We start from the raw sequence: 16,022 nt of genomic DNA on the forward strand, positions 1-16,022 counted from the left end.
AGGGAAGTCCTTCAAATGGAGGGATCATGGAATTTATTGTGGAGATAGGAGGTAGGACATGGTCTGAAATTTCTTGGATGAGCTTTCATAAATTGTTTTTAAAAAGGACCAAAGAAACATGAAAGTCAGAGAAAAAGGTATATGTAAAGTCCAAAGTAAGTAAGGTATGAACCTAATCAGGGTCTAAAGAAAAACCCATAATGACCAGACCTTAGATATTATATTGGGAAAAGGTGAGAGATGAAGAAGAGGTAAGTTAGAAACAAACTGTAATGGGCTTTAGATTTTTAAACAAAGAACTTGTACTTTATTTGGTAACAAATGGGAGATCACTAAAAGATTTCAGTGGAGGAGCTGTAATATTGGGATTATTCTGGTCACAATGTGTCAAATGGATTGGAGTGCACAAAATATTAGATTGGTAATACAAATTATGAGGAGGTAAATATTTGAATTATAGAGGTTGAAATCAAAAGAAAATGTGGGTCCAACATACACAATGAAAATAAGAATGAAATTGTCCTTAATTCCCCATGAAAAGCATACCTTAAAAAAATCTCTCTTTAATCAGATTTGTCAAAAAAGTTAACACTGACTGTTTCCTTCTAAGTTCTTAGCCAAAAACACTGGCTATTCTACATAGTGAATATTAGCAATCAGACCTCTCTAAAATAGAGGTATAAAGTTTTAAGTTACTCTAAGATCTTGGACATCTACTTCTTCCCTTTATTCTTTTCACCATCACTTGATTCCAGGCTTTTTCATCTCTTCATTACAATCACACCTTGCCTTCCTCTCTAGATTCCTGAGCTCGAAACTGTGACTGCCCTGCCGTGTTCAACCAGCAAACAGATCTTCTAGTGAATCACCTGCCGAGTGTTTCTATTTATTCCTCCTAAATCCTCAAAGATCAGGTGTGAGCAGTTTATTTTTCTAAAACATTTACCAAATTACTCTTGAGGCCACCTTCTTAGTTGCCCATATTCTTGGATTTCCCCCTTAAACTAGAGAAAAATGAAATAGTATTGATACCTTTCATTTATGCTACATGTTTTCCTAAGAACCTAAGACTTTCCTAAGTCTATGAAGACTTTTCCCAGCTACATCCTGCTTAGAAGAGAGAAAAAAATATTATCTTAACTTTGCATTTGAGAAAACAGGCAGAAAAAAAAAAAAAAGTCCCAAGGAGTCATGGCAAATCTGCTAGTAGAATGAGAAAAAAGAACCTAGTTTCTCGACTCCTAGATTATGGCCTCCAGCTTCAGTAAAAACAGACAAGGTAGATCATTACTGGGTGGTCTTAGAGGATGAAGAAGTCTCATTGCTCTGACTGGAAAGTGATATCCTTGTAAGAGAAGGATCATGATCATAAACATAAAGCACATATGAAAAATGAGCCTCTCATTTGGCAGTTCTCTAAAGATCAGTTCAGTTCAGTCACTCAGTTGTGTCTGACTCTTTGCAACCCTATGGACTGCAGCACGCCAGGCTTCCCTGTCCGTCACCAACTCCTGGAGCTTGCTCAAACTCATGTCCATCGAGTCAGTGATGCCATCCAACCATCTCATCCTCTGTCATCCCCGTCTCCTCCTGCCTTCAATCTTTCCAAGCATCAGGGTCTTTTCCAGTGAGTCAGTTCTTCGTGTCAGATGCCAAAGTATTGGAGTTTCAGCTTCAGCATCATTCCTTCCAATGAATATTCAGGACACATTTCTTTTAAGATGGACGGATTTGATCTCCTTGCAGTCCAAGGGACTCTCAAGAGTCTTCTCAAACACCACAGTTCAAAAGATACTGCCATCTTTCCTCAAAGGCTGGATTCCTATACCAAATTTTTCCCTCAATTTATAAAGTAACAAACTTTACAGAATTGTGCCAATTCTGATGGATAATAATACTTTTTGCAATGATGTGCATTTCTAAGATGGTGCACACCTCAAGCTAACTGCACTCTTTGACATTAAGATTTGTACATTCCCACCTTTGACAGGGGAAATAGTGAATTTCAAAAATAATTAAGCATGGACAATTAAACATCCAAAATTGTGTACTTTCCCTCAATTTTCTGTTCAAGTTTAACAAAGCAAGATATGTGTTTACATAATCTCAGTGATTACAAGGAGATTGTAATCATTCTAGCTTATACTTTTCATTATGCCCATGAGATATTTAATGCCAAGATATGCAGGAAAAAAACAGCACGTATACTGTGCTCTTGCACTCTACCTGTGCCACAGCTCGCTATAATATATTGCCTTCCAAGTTAAGGGATCTTAAGCTTGAGACTTACATAAAGTAACAAAGGATTCATTGAGAAGCAATGGACTGACCAATAGGAATGTTAACTATACAGTTCATTATATAGTTAACGTGAACACGTTATATCTGTAAACTATAAATAAAAAATAGTAGAGTTCTGGTTCTAACTTATTCACTAATAGCTAACAAAATTTTGTTGAATGTGACTGAGAATTGACTCTATTCTGGCTTGGGTATCTCTCCTTTGCTTATACAGCTTCTATTCATCTTCTGTGAATTCTTTTCTCTTTTAATCCCACACTGGTTGGTGTGAAATGACTCTTACTAAAGTGAAGGTCTTTATAATTGTCATTATTTTTCTCTATCAGTCTACCAGGACTCAAAGTTCCCACTTAAACTGTACTTAACACAGTCCCAGCTATTTCTGCTCTTGGTCTTATATGATGATTTTCTTCCTTCCAGATATTGTGGTAATACTTCCATGCTATGTGTGATTGTCAGCAATTTATATTGGTCTACAGAAATTATTCTGTTAGACTAATTGCAGACTTTGGCCTTGTCTTATTTACATTGAAAGAGTGAGACAAGTTTTATCTGGCTCTAGCTTTTGTCAAGAAGAGTGAATTCTCCCACCCAGCAAAAGGCCACTTCCCACACCTCCCGTGTAACACTATCAGACAGAACCTCTGGCTATAGAAGCCTAAACCCACAAATACACAGGCTACATCTACATGTTCTTAGCTTGGGTTTTGGTCAACCTCAAATACCTCTTATTTTATTAGGAAAGTATCTTTCCTTTCTGGGTGCCTGGTGTCCTCCGCCAGTGTTTAGAATTTGTTTTGTTTTGTTTTGTTTTGTTTTTTGGAAAGGAGTACATCAAGGCTGTATATTGTCACCCTGCTTATTTAACTTATATGCAGAGTACATCATGAGAAATGTCAGGCTGGATGAAGTACAAGGTGGAATCAAGATTGCTGGAAGAAATATCAATAACCTCAGATACACAGATGACACCACCCTTATGCCAGAAAGCAAAGAAGAACTAAAGAGCCTCTTGATGAAAGTGAAAGAGAAGAGTGAAAAAATTGGCTTAAAACTCAACATTAAGAAACTTAAGATCATGGCATCCAGTCCCATCACTTCATGGCAAATAGATAGGGAAACAATGGACACAATGAGAGACTTAATTTTTTTGTGCTCCAAAATCACAGCAGAAGGTAACTGCAGCCATGAAATTAAAAGACACTTACTCCTTGGAAGGAAAGTTATGACCAACCTAGACAGCATATTAAAAAACAGAGATATTACTTTGTCAACAAAAGTCCATCTGGTCAAAGCTATGGTTTTTCCAGTAGTCATGTATGGATGTGAGAGCTGGACTATAAAGAAAGCTGAGTGCCAAAGAATTGATGCTTTTGAACTGTGGTGTTGGAGAAGACTCTTGAGAGTCCCTTGGGCTGCAAGGAGATCCAACCAGTCCATCCTAAAAGGAAATCAGTCCTGAATATTCATTGGAAGGACTGATGCTGAAGCTGAAACTCCAGTACTTTGGCCTCCTGATGTGAAGAACTGACTCATTGACAAAGACCCTGATGCTGGGAAAAATTAAAGGCAGGAGGAGAAGGGGACAACGGAGGATGAGATGGTTGGATGGCATCACTAACTCATGTACATGAGTTTGAATAAAGTCTGGGAGTTGGTGATGGACAGCATGGTGTGCTGCAGTCCATGGGGTTGCAAAGAGTAGGACACAATTGAGTGACTGAACTGAACTGATATCAACTGAAAAAAATGCTCAGCCTAAAAGTTTAGAGTTATGTTTTATTCTGTGATCTTTCTGAGCATCATAGCCTGGGAATCAGCCTTTCATAAAACTCTGAGGAATTGTTCCAAAAAGTAAAGAAGGAGCCAGGATATATAAGAGTTTTACTAAAAATAAAATGAAATTTAAAAACCTCATGTAGTTGAACATTGAAAGATTACTGCTAATCACAAAAAAAAATGTAGGCATAGCAAGGTAATAATTTTAGAGCTTATCTATGTATGGGAAGATGCATAGAGTCTGGACTGAATGAAATTATTTCTTTGATATGCATCTTAACTATCTAGGGCCAGTATCTCTTTTTTCTCCATCCTGAATTCTCCTCAGGATGCACCATTGGGTGCTGCAGTGGCTGATGGATCGATGGCAGGGAACATTCTTTTGTCTGCAGATATAGATTAAAACCAGCCAAAGAAACAGACACATCAGATGAAATCTGAGAGGGTTCCACACATGTCCTCAGGAAGCAATGATCTCCCAGCACCTCGATGTATGACAATATTCACTATTGCCAACCAGGAAAACTTACCTGAATTCCATGTCCAGAGTTTTATTGGGTTTCATTCTGTAGGCAGAATTGAACCACTGGCCACATGGTTGAACTCAATCTGCTGCTATTTTTCCTCCCACAGAAGTAGAGTTAATGACACATGTTCAAAGCCCCAATAATCTAATTATACTCTTTGTCTTTCTGACATTGTCAGTCCCTCATCTTACTGAGTCATCCATCACTAGCATTAACTATGTTAAGTGTAAACTACGAAGGGGCCCACCATGAGTCACCTCATTAGTGTAAGCTATCAGGCACTGTTTTAGGAGCCTGCTATGAATAAAAAGACATCCCAGTGACTCAGGAAACGTCAAGAATTTAGAGCCTACCTTCTAAAAACAAGGGACAAAGGCCAGCCAAATTCTTTATTACACATGACTATGATTATTTTAACATAGATAATATTTCCATAGTTTAAATTGTAGTTCAAATGCTTTGGGAGGGGAAAGAACTCCAGCACAATAGTTGAATGGGTCTCTTGGATTCAAGCCACATATCCAACATCTTTCAATAATATGGTATAACTGCTTGATTATCTCCCCAAATTGTACATATAATTAAACAACAATAATGTCTTTTTCATTTTCTGTAAAATAAATATACAAATGTGAAATGCTACTTTGTTTTAAAATTTAGATGGTTGAGGAAGAGACATGAATGAGTAACTTATTGAAAAACCACCTAGAAAAATCTAGAAGCCAGCAACAACACCTGAGATAATGAAAACCTGTAAGTAGGAGATTTTCTGCTGCCTGATGAAGAGCATCTCTTACTGAAAATCCTGTCATACTATGGAGAAAAAAATTTGAGTCGGCATGGATAATAGCAAATCTTTCAACCTTTATTTTTATAATTTTATTTATTTATTTTTGGCTGTGCCGGGCCTTCACTGCTGCACAGGCTTTTCTCTAGTTGCTGTATGCCGTTCATAGGCTTCTCGCTGAGGTAACTTTTCTTGCTGCAGAGCACGAGCTCCAGGGCTCTCAGGCTTCAGCAGTTGCTGTGTGCAAGCTCAATGGTTGTGATGCACAGGCTTAGTTGCTCCACAGCCTGTGGAATCTTTCTGGATCAGGGGTCAAACCCATTTCTCCTGCACTGGCAGGTGGATTCTTTGCCGCTGAGCCACCAGGGAAGCCCTATTTTAACCTTTTAATCTTCTTGCTTTTCTTACCTGGAAGCAACTCTATAAGTGGTATTTTTTGTCTCCAAAAGTAAACAGACCTTAAGCCTAAATGCTAAACTTTCAAATCTGAGGGTTAATGTGAATTCAGAAAAGGTGTACTCATTTTGTTATAAAGTCACACTGTCACCTAGTGGTTTCTCATACACAGAATTTGAGAAAATAAGCTAATGGCTTATTTGGGTAATTTATTCTCTGATATCGGAGAAGGCAATGGCACCCCACCCCAGTACTCTTGCCTGGAAAATCCCATGGACGGAGGAGCCTGGTGGGCTGCAGTCCATGGGGTGGCTAGGAGTCGGACACGACTGAGCGACTTTACTTTCACTTTTCACTTTCATACATTGGAGAAGGAAATGGCAACCCACTCCAGTGTTCTTGCCTGGAGAATCCCAGGGACAGGGGAGCCTGGTGGGCGGCCATCTCTGGGGTCGTACAGAGTCGGACACGACTGAAGCGACTTAGCAGCAGCAGCAGCATTCTCTGATATATACAAAATAAGTACAAGACTACTTTGTCTTTATAATATCTGAAAGATGTTTTGTATCTTTAACTTATTTCTATGGGTTTGTTGTTATTCAGTCACTCAGTTGTGTCCGACTCTTTGTGACCCCACGGACTGCAACACACCAGGCTTCCCTGTCCTTCACCATCTCCTGGAGCTTGCTCAAATTCATGTCCGTTAAGTCGGCAATGCCATCCAACCATCTCGTTCTCTGTCATCCCCTTCTCCTGCCTTCAATCTTTCCCAGCATCGGGGTCTTTTCTAAATGAGTCGGCTCTTTGCATCAGGTGGTGGAAGTATTGGAGCTTTAGCTTCAGCCTCAGTCCTTCCAATGAATATTCAGAGTTAATTTCCTTTAGGATTGACTGGCTTGATCTCCTCGCAGTCCAAGGGACTCTCAAGAGCCTTCTCCAACATCACAATTCAAAAGCATCAATCCTTCAGTGCTCAGCTTTCTTTATGGTCCAACTCTCACATCCATACATGACTACAGAAAAAACCATAGCTTGGTCTAGACAGACCTTTGTCAGCAAAGTAATGTCTCTTCTTTTTAATACACTGTCTGGGTTTATCGTAGACTTTCTCCCAAGGAACAAGCATCTTTTAATTTTGTGGCTGCAGTCACCATCTGCAATGATTTTGGAGTCCAAAAAAACAAAGCCTGTCACGTTTCCATTGTTTCCCCATCTATTTGCCATGAAGTGATGGGACCAGATGCCATGATCTTTGTCTTTTCATTCTTGAGTTTTAAACCAGATTTTCACTCTCTTCTATGGGTTTGGGTACTATTATAAATGACTCATAAATTATTTTTATTGGAGCACATGGTTTCTTCTCCCAGACACATGCAGAGTATGGAAAGAGTAACTAAAGAGAATACTGTAACTTGCAGTGAAATATTTGGTGAATTTACTTGGTTTTCCTAAATTCTAACAGAGTGGTTGTATAAACAAGTTTGGATTATATAGTTGCAAAATTTCCCATTTGTTTTAACAAAATAGTCTGTAACAAACAAACTTGGAGTTCTCCTTCCTCACTCCTTCTCTGCTTTTAGTTAACTTTTCTTTGCTGCTTTCATCAGAAGGAACAATGACATCTAAGTGCCTGACACATAGTGGATTCTTCATAGATGATTAAAATAAAAGTGGTTCTTAGCTAAATGTCATAGTCTAGGCTCAGATAATAAAAATTAAAATTAATATTTTTCTACAAATGAATCAAGAATCTTGTCTCACTCTTGATAGTTCTTTCCAAACCCACAAAAAAAGCTTACTTCTTTTGAGTTTCATATGGAAGAAGAAATATTACATTCCATCTTTAGTATCAATTAAAAGGCTTTATTTCTTTTCCTTTTGCATTTAGTGAAGGTCTTTAGTGTCTAATGCTTGGCGTTTTAAAGTAGTTTGGAGAACATTTGGGCTTCCTGGAAGAATCAGGGCACATATTATTATGGTGAATTCTAAATCAACCTGAAAAAATCCAGTAGCAGGATGTACATCTATTGTTGTTTAGTTGCTAAGTGATGTCTGACTCTGTAACCCCATGGACTGTAGCCTGACAGGCTCCTGTGTTTTGAGGATTTTTAGGCAGGAATACAAGAATGGGTTTCCATTCCCTTCTTCAAGGGAAATTTCCAACCCAGTGATTGAATCCACCTCTCCTGCTTGGCAGATGGATTCTTTACCATGGAGCCATCAGAGAGGCCCTATAACTTGCTATAATATTCATGGGAATCAGTTTATCTGCAGGGTGATTTCCTAAAGATTTGATGTATTTATATACATCTGTCTGAAAATTAGAAGAAATTCTTTTCATGCAACTAAACAACTGAGAAAAATGTTAAGGGCTGACAGAACACACAACAGGGCTCACAAACTCTATTTTCCAGGAATGTTTATGTTCTTCTATTTAATAGAATCCTAGAAAAACTGCAGCTGTGGGGAATGTGATAAATAGAGCATGGTATAGGTTAGGAACCCTTGATTTCAGAGTTCCATGGTGTCTGCTGCAAACACTCAAAGCTTATTAGAATCTAGCCAATTGAGATAGATGTAGGGGAAGAGATAATTGTTACAGGATTCAGAAATTTTCTCTGGGGCAAGTAGTTATTCACTCTGGATGCAGATTAACCAATGCATGTTATTCAGGAATTTAAAAAGTAATATTATTTATGGAAAAACTATATTTTTGGATGGAAAATTAAAGGAATCCCTTTTGCCCAGATATGTTTACTACTACATGCATATACAATATTCATAGATGAACCCACAAAAGTACCAGAAATTCTCACTGATTTCATATTTCAGGAGGATAAAGCTCTCCTATGGATCTCAGATGTATAAGTAGAAAAACACCAGTCTCATACACAAGGATAGCAGTCATTCAGTAAGCTAACTTCTGGAAGAAAATATTAATATCTTCTCAGAGTTATTAAAATTTTTTAAAACCCCACATATTGTCCAGAGTAATGTTGACTTTTTTCATTTCTAATCAAATAAAATATCCAGTAAGTTATGATAGTTAGAGCAGATTATACACTTCATTTTAGAAGCGTGAAGCATGATTATTTTACAGGGATCAAATCAGGCAAACGGGAAGATACTCTCCACCCTTGGCATGTGATCTGAATGGAAGTATTCAGAGTATGCTTACATAAGGTCATTGCAAGTTAGACGATGGCGGTGCTGTCATACCCTATATAGTACTGTGAACCACGGGCAGCAGTGAAGATGTAAGAATTAGCCAAAATTTTGCTGCATGATTGCAGACCTTCTCTCCATAAGATCCATAAAAACAGAGACTTCTAACAATGAGTATTTGTTGTTGAATGAGTGCTGGGAGACTCATTGTAGTAAATATAGAATAGTTATGGAATTTTAGAGTATACCTACCTATTTTCAGAAGAGTGGCAAAATATTTTATCTTTTATTTCATTCATATAGTAAATATATATGTATATGTGTGAGTATACACACATACTCCTCTCTATGTGTTAGATGCTATTCTAAATGTTTTTCAAATATTAATGTACTTATGGCAAGTATGAGTACTTAAATAATACACCACAAATAATTACTATCAAAGGTTTGCAGACCAAAAGAGTTTTAGTGCTCTGAATTGAATATTTCTGAAGGCAGATTAGGTTATTGTGACCCTAATAATGACTAATATTTTTGAAGCCTAAATAGAAGTCAACTTAATATGCTTTTTGTCAAGTAAATACTTAATGTAACAGTTGGGATGCAGTCAAAATCCCTCATTATTTTAACAAAGATTTTCATAGAAATAATTCTGAACTAAGTATTGAAGACCGAAAGGCAAGAAAACGTAGTGTGTTGTGAACATAAACTATAGAAGATGCAGCTAGCCCTCCTGATCCTCCCTTAATGCTCTGGGAACAAGGAGAAGTAGGAATTAATAAAACTTCAAAAAGTTTGATCGGTGACTCAGGGCACCCCAAGGTGTTGCTCTGTGATAACCTGGAGGGAAGGGGTGGGGAGGTAGGGGGGTTTAGGAGGGAGGGGACACGTGTATACCTATGGCCAATTCATGCTGATGTATGGCAGAAACCATCACAATATTGTAAAGTAATTATCCTCCAATTAAAATAAATACATTAACAAGAAAGTGGTCATCAGGTTAAGGGGGAAAAAATATTTGGGAGAAGACTGCTGCAGAACTCAGAACTTTGAGAGCTGCCAGCTACCGCTGATGACTCTAAGGGGAGCAAGCAGGAGGCTGGCTTTTTAAAGTGGTAGAAAACAGAAACTGGAATTGCTACTACCAGGGTGAAGTGCGACTGGAGTGACACTCAGGGAACCAGGAAGAAAAGAGCGAGCTAGCAGAGAGCTGCCTGGAGCAGCCCCCTCTCTCATCCGCTCTCCCAGACTCCCTCTAGCGTCCCTCACACAAACAGAAGAGCAGTTTCCTGAGTCCCAGTCCTCGTTTTCCAAAACTACAAAAACAGAACTACAAAACAAGAACCGTGGGTTGAAACTGAGAGGTACTATTGTTGAGTAGTTAAAATAGGAAACAGGAGTCCAGAATGGCAGGTGGCTACAAGACAAGGAAGGGAAAAGCCCGCGAAAATAGAACAAAGGAAGGTCCGAGGACCGGAGTGAGGACCTCAGGTGGAACAAACAGCACTCCCGCCCAGTTTACATAGGGCAGGCTCAGAGGGAGGAAAAAACACACAAAAAGAGGAGCCTAGGGCCCGGGGTCTCTCTCTCTCTTGCGCACGCGCACGTTCTCTCCCTCTCCCTCTCCTTCTCTCCCTCTCCCTCTCTCCCTCTCCCTCTCTCTCTTATCTTTGAGTCCTTTGGGTCATCATGCCCCCACGCCTAGAGGATGTGTTTTCCTTTATTTTCTAAATAAAACTAAGGGAGCTATAACACTGTCCAAGAGCTGTGACTCGCTGAGGGCTTTAGTGTCCCTCGCTTCAAATTTTTGCTGAGACCAGACAGAACCGAGGAGATTACACTCCCCTGACACTACCTTCATAACCAACCCAGGGTGTTTTTTAACATGAGAAAGGATTCACTCCTCCTTAACCTGTTTCTCTTATATTAAAACCTGAACCCATGTGCTGATTCATTTCTCTGAGAGACAAAGGACCTCCTTAGTATCATCACCTTAATCCCTAGAAATATTCATTAAGGTAGACATCTTACTTGGTGCTCTTGGTATCACTTGCACAGCACGTAATGTTCTTAACAAATGTTAGTTGAATGAATAAATGTGTAAAAGTATATTCGCAGCATAACTCTGACTCCTGAATTCTCTTTAAACAATGAATTTTTCATCTCTTTTGATCATTGAACTAGGTTATAAATATTTATACCATAAAAACTGAAGCACCACAGAAATATGAACTCAAAATGTCAAAAGTTCTTGTGTTTCATTAAAACAGTTAATAGATATTTTGCTTATTACTCTCTTAAACTCCAGACAGATACAAGGAAAGAAATTAAAACTCTCCTCCTTGATTTCTTCTTGAATTGAATTTACCCTATTGAAACTCCAGTGATGCTTCAAGCTACTCTTTGGCTTTTCTATTTTGCACAAAAGATATAGCTGTACTATTCAGCCTTCATATGAAAGGAATGAGAGGTTATCTCCTCTTTTCTTATTTTTGCCTTCACTGTCCTCAATCAGTCTGCTCTCCCTTGGGTGCTGTAGCACTCTCCAGGTGCAAGGAACTCAACCATGTGCTGTGAAAGAGTTATTTTAGAGAGAGTTCTATAAAGTATCTATGGACAGATAAGATCTAACATCTACAAAATTTCATTCACTTTGCCTAGCTACATGCTTAGCTTTCTATCTGGTTTATAACATTCATTGTGTCATCACTGAATATTCTTTTCCAAAAGCATATGACACACACTTGAGTATGAAATAAAAGAGAACTGACTTATTGAAACAGTGGCCTTTAAAATTTTTTTTCCTCTCAAATAAAATATTTGAAAGGGTGAATGTAAAAATCCGTTGTTTTCATGGCAATTATTCAAATTCTCCAAGTCTTTCTGATGTTTGAGGATATTATTTTGCAGACATGTCAGGAATTAGAATCTTTTTGCAGAAATTCTTGTTAAATATTAGAAAAACAATCTAGCTCTAAAGAACAATGTGTATAAACACATCTTAATGCATTGCATAGTCAATGTAATATTTAAACCTAGCCATCCATTTTATTTTACAAACCATATGTTTTATTGTTCTTCTTGACATTAATTGTGTTATTAGGGGATTATGGACAAGTGTATTTGTCATTTGTTTATGACCTTTTGGAGGGTTCACCAGAAGTATGCTCATACAGTTAAAGATCAGTTCCTGCTCACCAGACTGTTTACAATAGAAGAAGAAATGGAAGGTCAGAGTCTTAGTAGTATAATCCCATTGGCATTCCCTTGATTTTCCATATAAGCTAAATTAACTTTATGTTGCCCTTAGAATTTAAACAAAACAAAACAAAAAATCACTTCTAAAATCTAGAGCTGATTCTAAATCAATCCTTCCCTGTGACCTTTGGGATGTTTAGTAGGACTCCTGGCCTTTACCCACTAGATCCCAGTTGCCCCTCCCAAGCTGTAACCCTGAAAGTGTACCCTGAGACTCTTACCCCCAGTTAAGAGCTGCTAACATTAGCTCTCAACTATTGCTCTTCCATTCTATTTTTCTTGTCCCCACTTTGGCAGCCCATTATGGCATATAGGGATCAGATGATCTTCTTTCTAAATTATTTATTCAGTTGCTTACCCTGGAAGATTGACCTAGAGTTAATCACAAGGCAGACCTAATTTAGAGACAGCTAGATAGCTCTTGCTGGAAGTGATGGTTGCCTGGTTATTTGAATTCTACTAGCCTTTTGTATGAGGGTGATATTAAGGAAGGACCATGTTCTAAACATCCAGTACTTAGAGCTGTTTGTTCTCAGAGTGGTAACAGAGTGAAATTCTTCTTGGTAAGGTTAAATGTTGTGCATTTTCACTTGGTGTCCCAGGAGGCTCAGACAGTAAAGAATCTGCCTGCAATGCAGGAGACCTGGATTCAATCTCTGGGTGGGGAAGATCTCCTGGAGAAGGGAATGGTAACCTACTCCAGTATTTTTGCCTGGAGAATTCCATGGGCCAAGGAACCTGATGGGCTACAGTCTATGGGGTTTCAAAGAGTCAGACATGACTGAGCAAATAACACTTTCACTTTCTTAATAAATATATAAATATAATATTTAAATATATTTTATAAAATTTATATAATGTATATTTAAATAAATATAAATATATTTTTATTTTTATAAAACTAATACTTTTAAAAATTAACTGTGTCCTTTATCCCATTTACTGTGTAGTAATTATTTACTACTAAATAATATAATTTAATAATGTAGTGTTAGTCACTCAATCATGTCTGACTCTTTGTAACCCCATGGACTATAGTCCACCAGGCTCCTTGGTCCATGGAATTCTCCAGGCAAGAATACTGGAGTGGGTTGCCATTCCCTTCTCCAGATGATCTTCTCGACCCAGGGATCAAAGCCGGGTCTCCTGCATTGCAGGCAGATTCTTTACGATCTGAGCCACCTGGGAAGCCAATTTAACAATTTAATTTATATTTAATTATATAGTATGAATGTTTATATAGTATGATTGTTTAATACTATAATAATGTAACATGAAGAAATCAGATGTTAAGATCACTTTCATTAATTTTGAGTCAATATTGTTAAATATTAGATAGTATATATGAACCCCTTCTTTATACATGTGATATGTGGAATTATATCTTTTGTCATGTAGATGTAAGTTCTTAGAAACTCATTACAAATGTTATCACTGCATAAGATATCAAAACAGGGTTATCAGCTTTGAATGGAAAAGATAAATGATTTCAGGAGTGACAGTAAAACCAGGAGAACCCTGATGTACTTTCAGGACTCTTCTCAGGATAACTGCGCTCCTTTGAGCTAAAGCCTTAGGAGGAAGTATTAGTAGTATCATTAACACATGAACCCAGTCATTTATTAACAGCATTTCTTATATTCTAGATCATCTAAATGATGCCTAAGAAATCAGAAAATAATCAGTTAAAAAGAGAGGAACTCTTATTATGACCAACAAAAAGTTTAATCTAGGAGAAATTGGAAAATATTAGTTCTACAACATAATTAATACCATTTTATTAGGAAAATACACAATCTTGAATAAGCAGAAGCTCATTCAGCCCTGTATTTAATAGGTAGCAAGTGATAGACACAACTGTGACTCAAGCTTGAAAATGGGAACTTTAGATCTTGGATTTTTTTCAGTGTACAGAGCAAAACGGACTTGAGGTATATGAGCAATTTATTTGTTGTGGTTAATGAAGACTTGGGCTTTCTAATGAAAGAAATAAAAACGAATGTATGAAAGTGCTAACTCAAATGAAGTGAAAAGTGAAAGTGTTAGTTGCTCAGTCGTGTTCATCTCTGCGACCACATGGACTGTATGTAGCCTACCATGTTCTTCTGTCCATGGGATTCTCCAAGCAAGAATACTGGAGTGGGTAGCCATTTCCTTCTTCAGGGGATCTTCCTGACCCAGGAATTGAACGTGGGTCTCCTGCATTGCAGGCAGATTGCTGTCTGCACCACCAGAGAAGCCCATAAATATGTGTAAATTATTTTTTTTCCTGCTTTTTTAATCAAATCTTTTTAAATCAAGGGCCCAAACTTTCAATGGGACATAAATCAGGGAAAAGCAGCAGGCAGGATGCAGATAGAATTCATCAAGGCATAAGGTAGCACATAATACATTGTCAGAGTATTTTAAAAATGTACAGTAATAGGAACTATAGGTTTACTATTCTAGAATTAAAGCCATAATTCTTGGTAGAAAATCTCAGCTTTTAACTATTTTATAGCTGATAATTCTGTATGACACATCTCCTTTCTCAGTTGCCTGTGTGTATTTTAAAATAGCTTATCTTTGAAGGAAATGAAATTCTGACATTTTTCCTTTTTCTCTCTAATAATAAAGCTTTCTTTGTGTGTTTTTGTTTTGGGATGAGGAGTGATTTATTTTGTCCTGGTTTTCTATATCAATCATTTATTAGACTAGATTACAAATTCTGTTTCAGGGACAAAGTGAATGAACTTTATGAATTCCTTTTTATCTCCCCTACATTCAAAAGAGAAGTAGTTATTATACATTTAGTGAGTAAAGGGGGCTTTAATTTAAATAATTTATATCAGGAAAAAATGTTTAAACCATAATTTTAGATGGAAAATAAACTTTCCTCAAAAATGACTAATTTCCCCACAAGACTGATAAAATAAGAAGATACAATAAATTCCCCAAATAACACAGGCAAATCTTTTGGTTTCCTGGAAAGAGTAGAATTAAGCAACTAATTGAAAGACTATCAGAAGTTATCCATTTATCTGAAGCACATTCAACTCTCTCCTGGGCCACTGGATTTTATTTTGTGATGAGTTTTAGGCTAAAAATTGGGAAAAGAAGTTCAAAATCACTTTTATTAAGGAGGCCTCATCACTGCTGAGCTGTTACCAAATGGTTTATACATGGAGCACTCAAAAGAGATTTATTTTTCATTTGGAGCTTAGGGAAATATACAATAGAGCAACAAATGACAAATGCCATAATTGCTTAGGGGTATTATCATTTCTAGTGTGACAGATCAAATCTGGAAGTTTAAAATAAACTAAGCAAGCATTCACTCTGCTAAATAGCATGAACCAAGTAATTGCTTACTCTTTTCAGAGTTCAATGGAAAGTCATCTGTTAGAACAAAGGGATTTCAGTTTTGTCAGTGAACAATAAATGTGCGCAATGAAGCTTGACTGGCTTTTTGTTATTCTTCTCTATGCTACCCAGCATAAAACGAAGATCAGCTTCAAGGCCCAAGTGGTTTTCTGGCTCTAAGCTGGCACTGTTGTAGAGAGAGAACTTTTCCGTCTACATAAACCGAAATTCTTCTCTTCACTTGTGAATAATAACCTGAAGGTCAAAAGGTATGGCTTTTCGGCATTTCTTTACCATTTTCAAGTATTGAACTTTAAAAACAACACTGGCCCCTGCATGCCACACATGATGTTTGTGTCATTTGTCTCACAGGAGGTCTTGTAGAACACATCATGCTGATGAATCACGTCATGATTATGAATGTTAACAACCATATTTGCTATAGGTATGCTTGGAGAAAGAGCCAT

The 16,022-nt window shown here is 37.5% G+C and overlaps 1 long non-coding RNA gene across 1 annotated transcript; it reads left to right on the top strand.

Annotated features, from left to right (window-relative positions):
- Nucleotides 1-799: 799 nt before the first annotated feature.
- On the top strand, nucleotides 800-15,813 carry LOC138988607 (uncharacterized). The gene is made up of 3 exons (XR_011464879.1): nucleotides 800-914; nucleotides 5,268-5,360; nucleotides 15,688-15,813. It is a non-coding gene; the product is annotated as an uncharacterized lncRNA (long non-coding RNA).
- The last annotated feature ends 209 nt before the right edge of the window (nucleotides 15,814-16,022 follow it).

The sequence above is a fragment of the Bos mutus genome, chromosome 7, assembly GCF_027580195.1.
Source record: "Bos mutus isolate GX-2022 chromosome 7, NWIPB_WYAK_1.1, whole genome shotgun sequence".
Lineage (NCBI taxonomy): Eukaryota > Metazoa > Chordata > Mammalia > Artiodactyla > Bovidae > Bos > Bos mutus.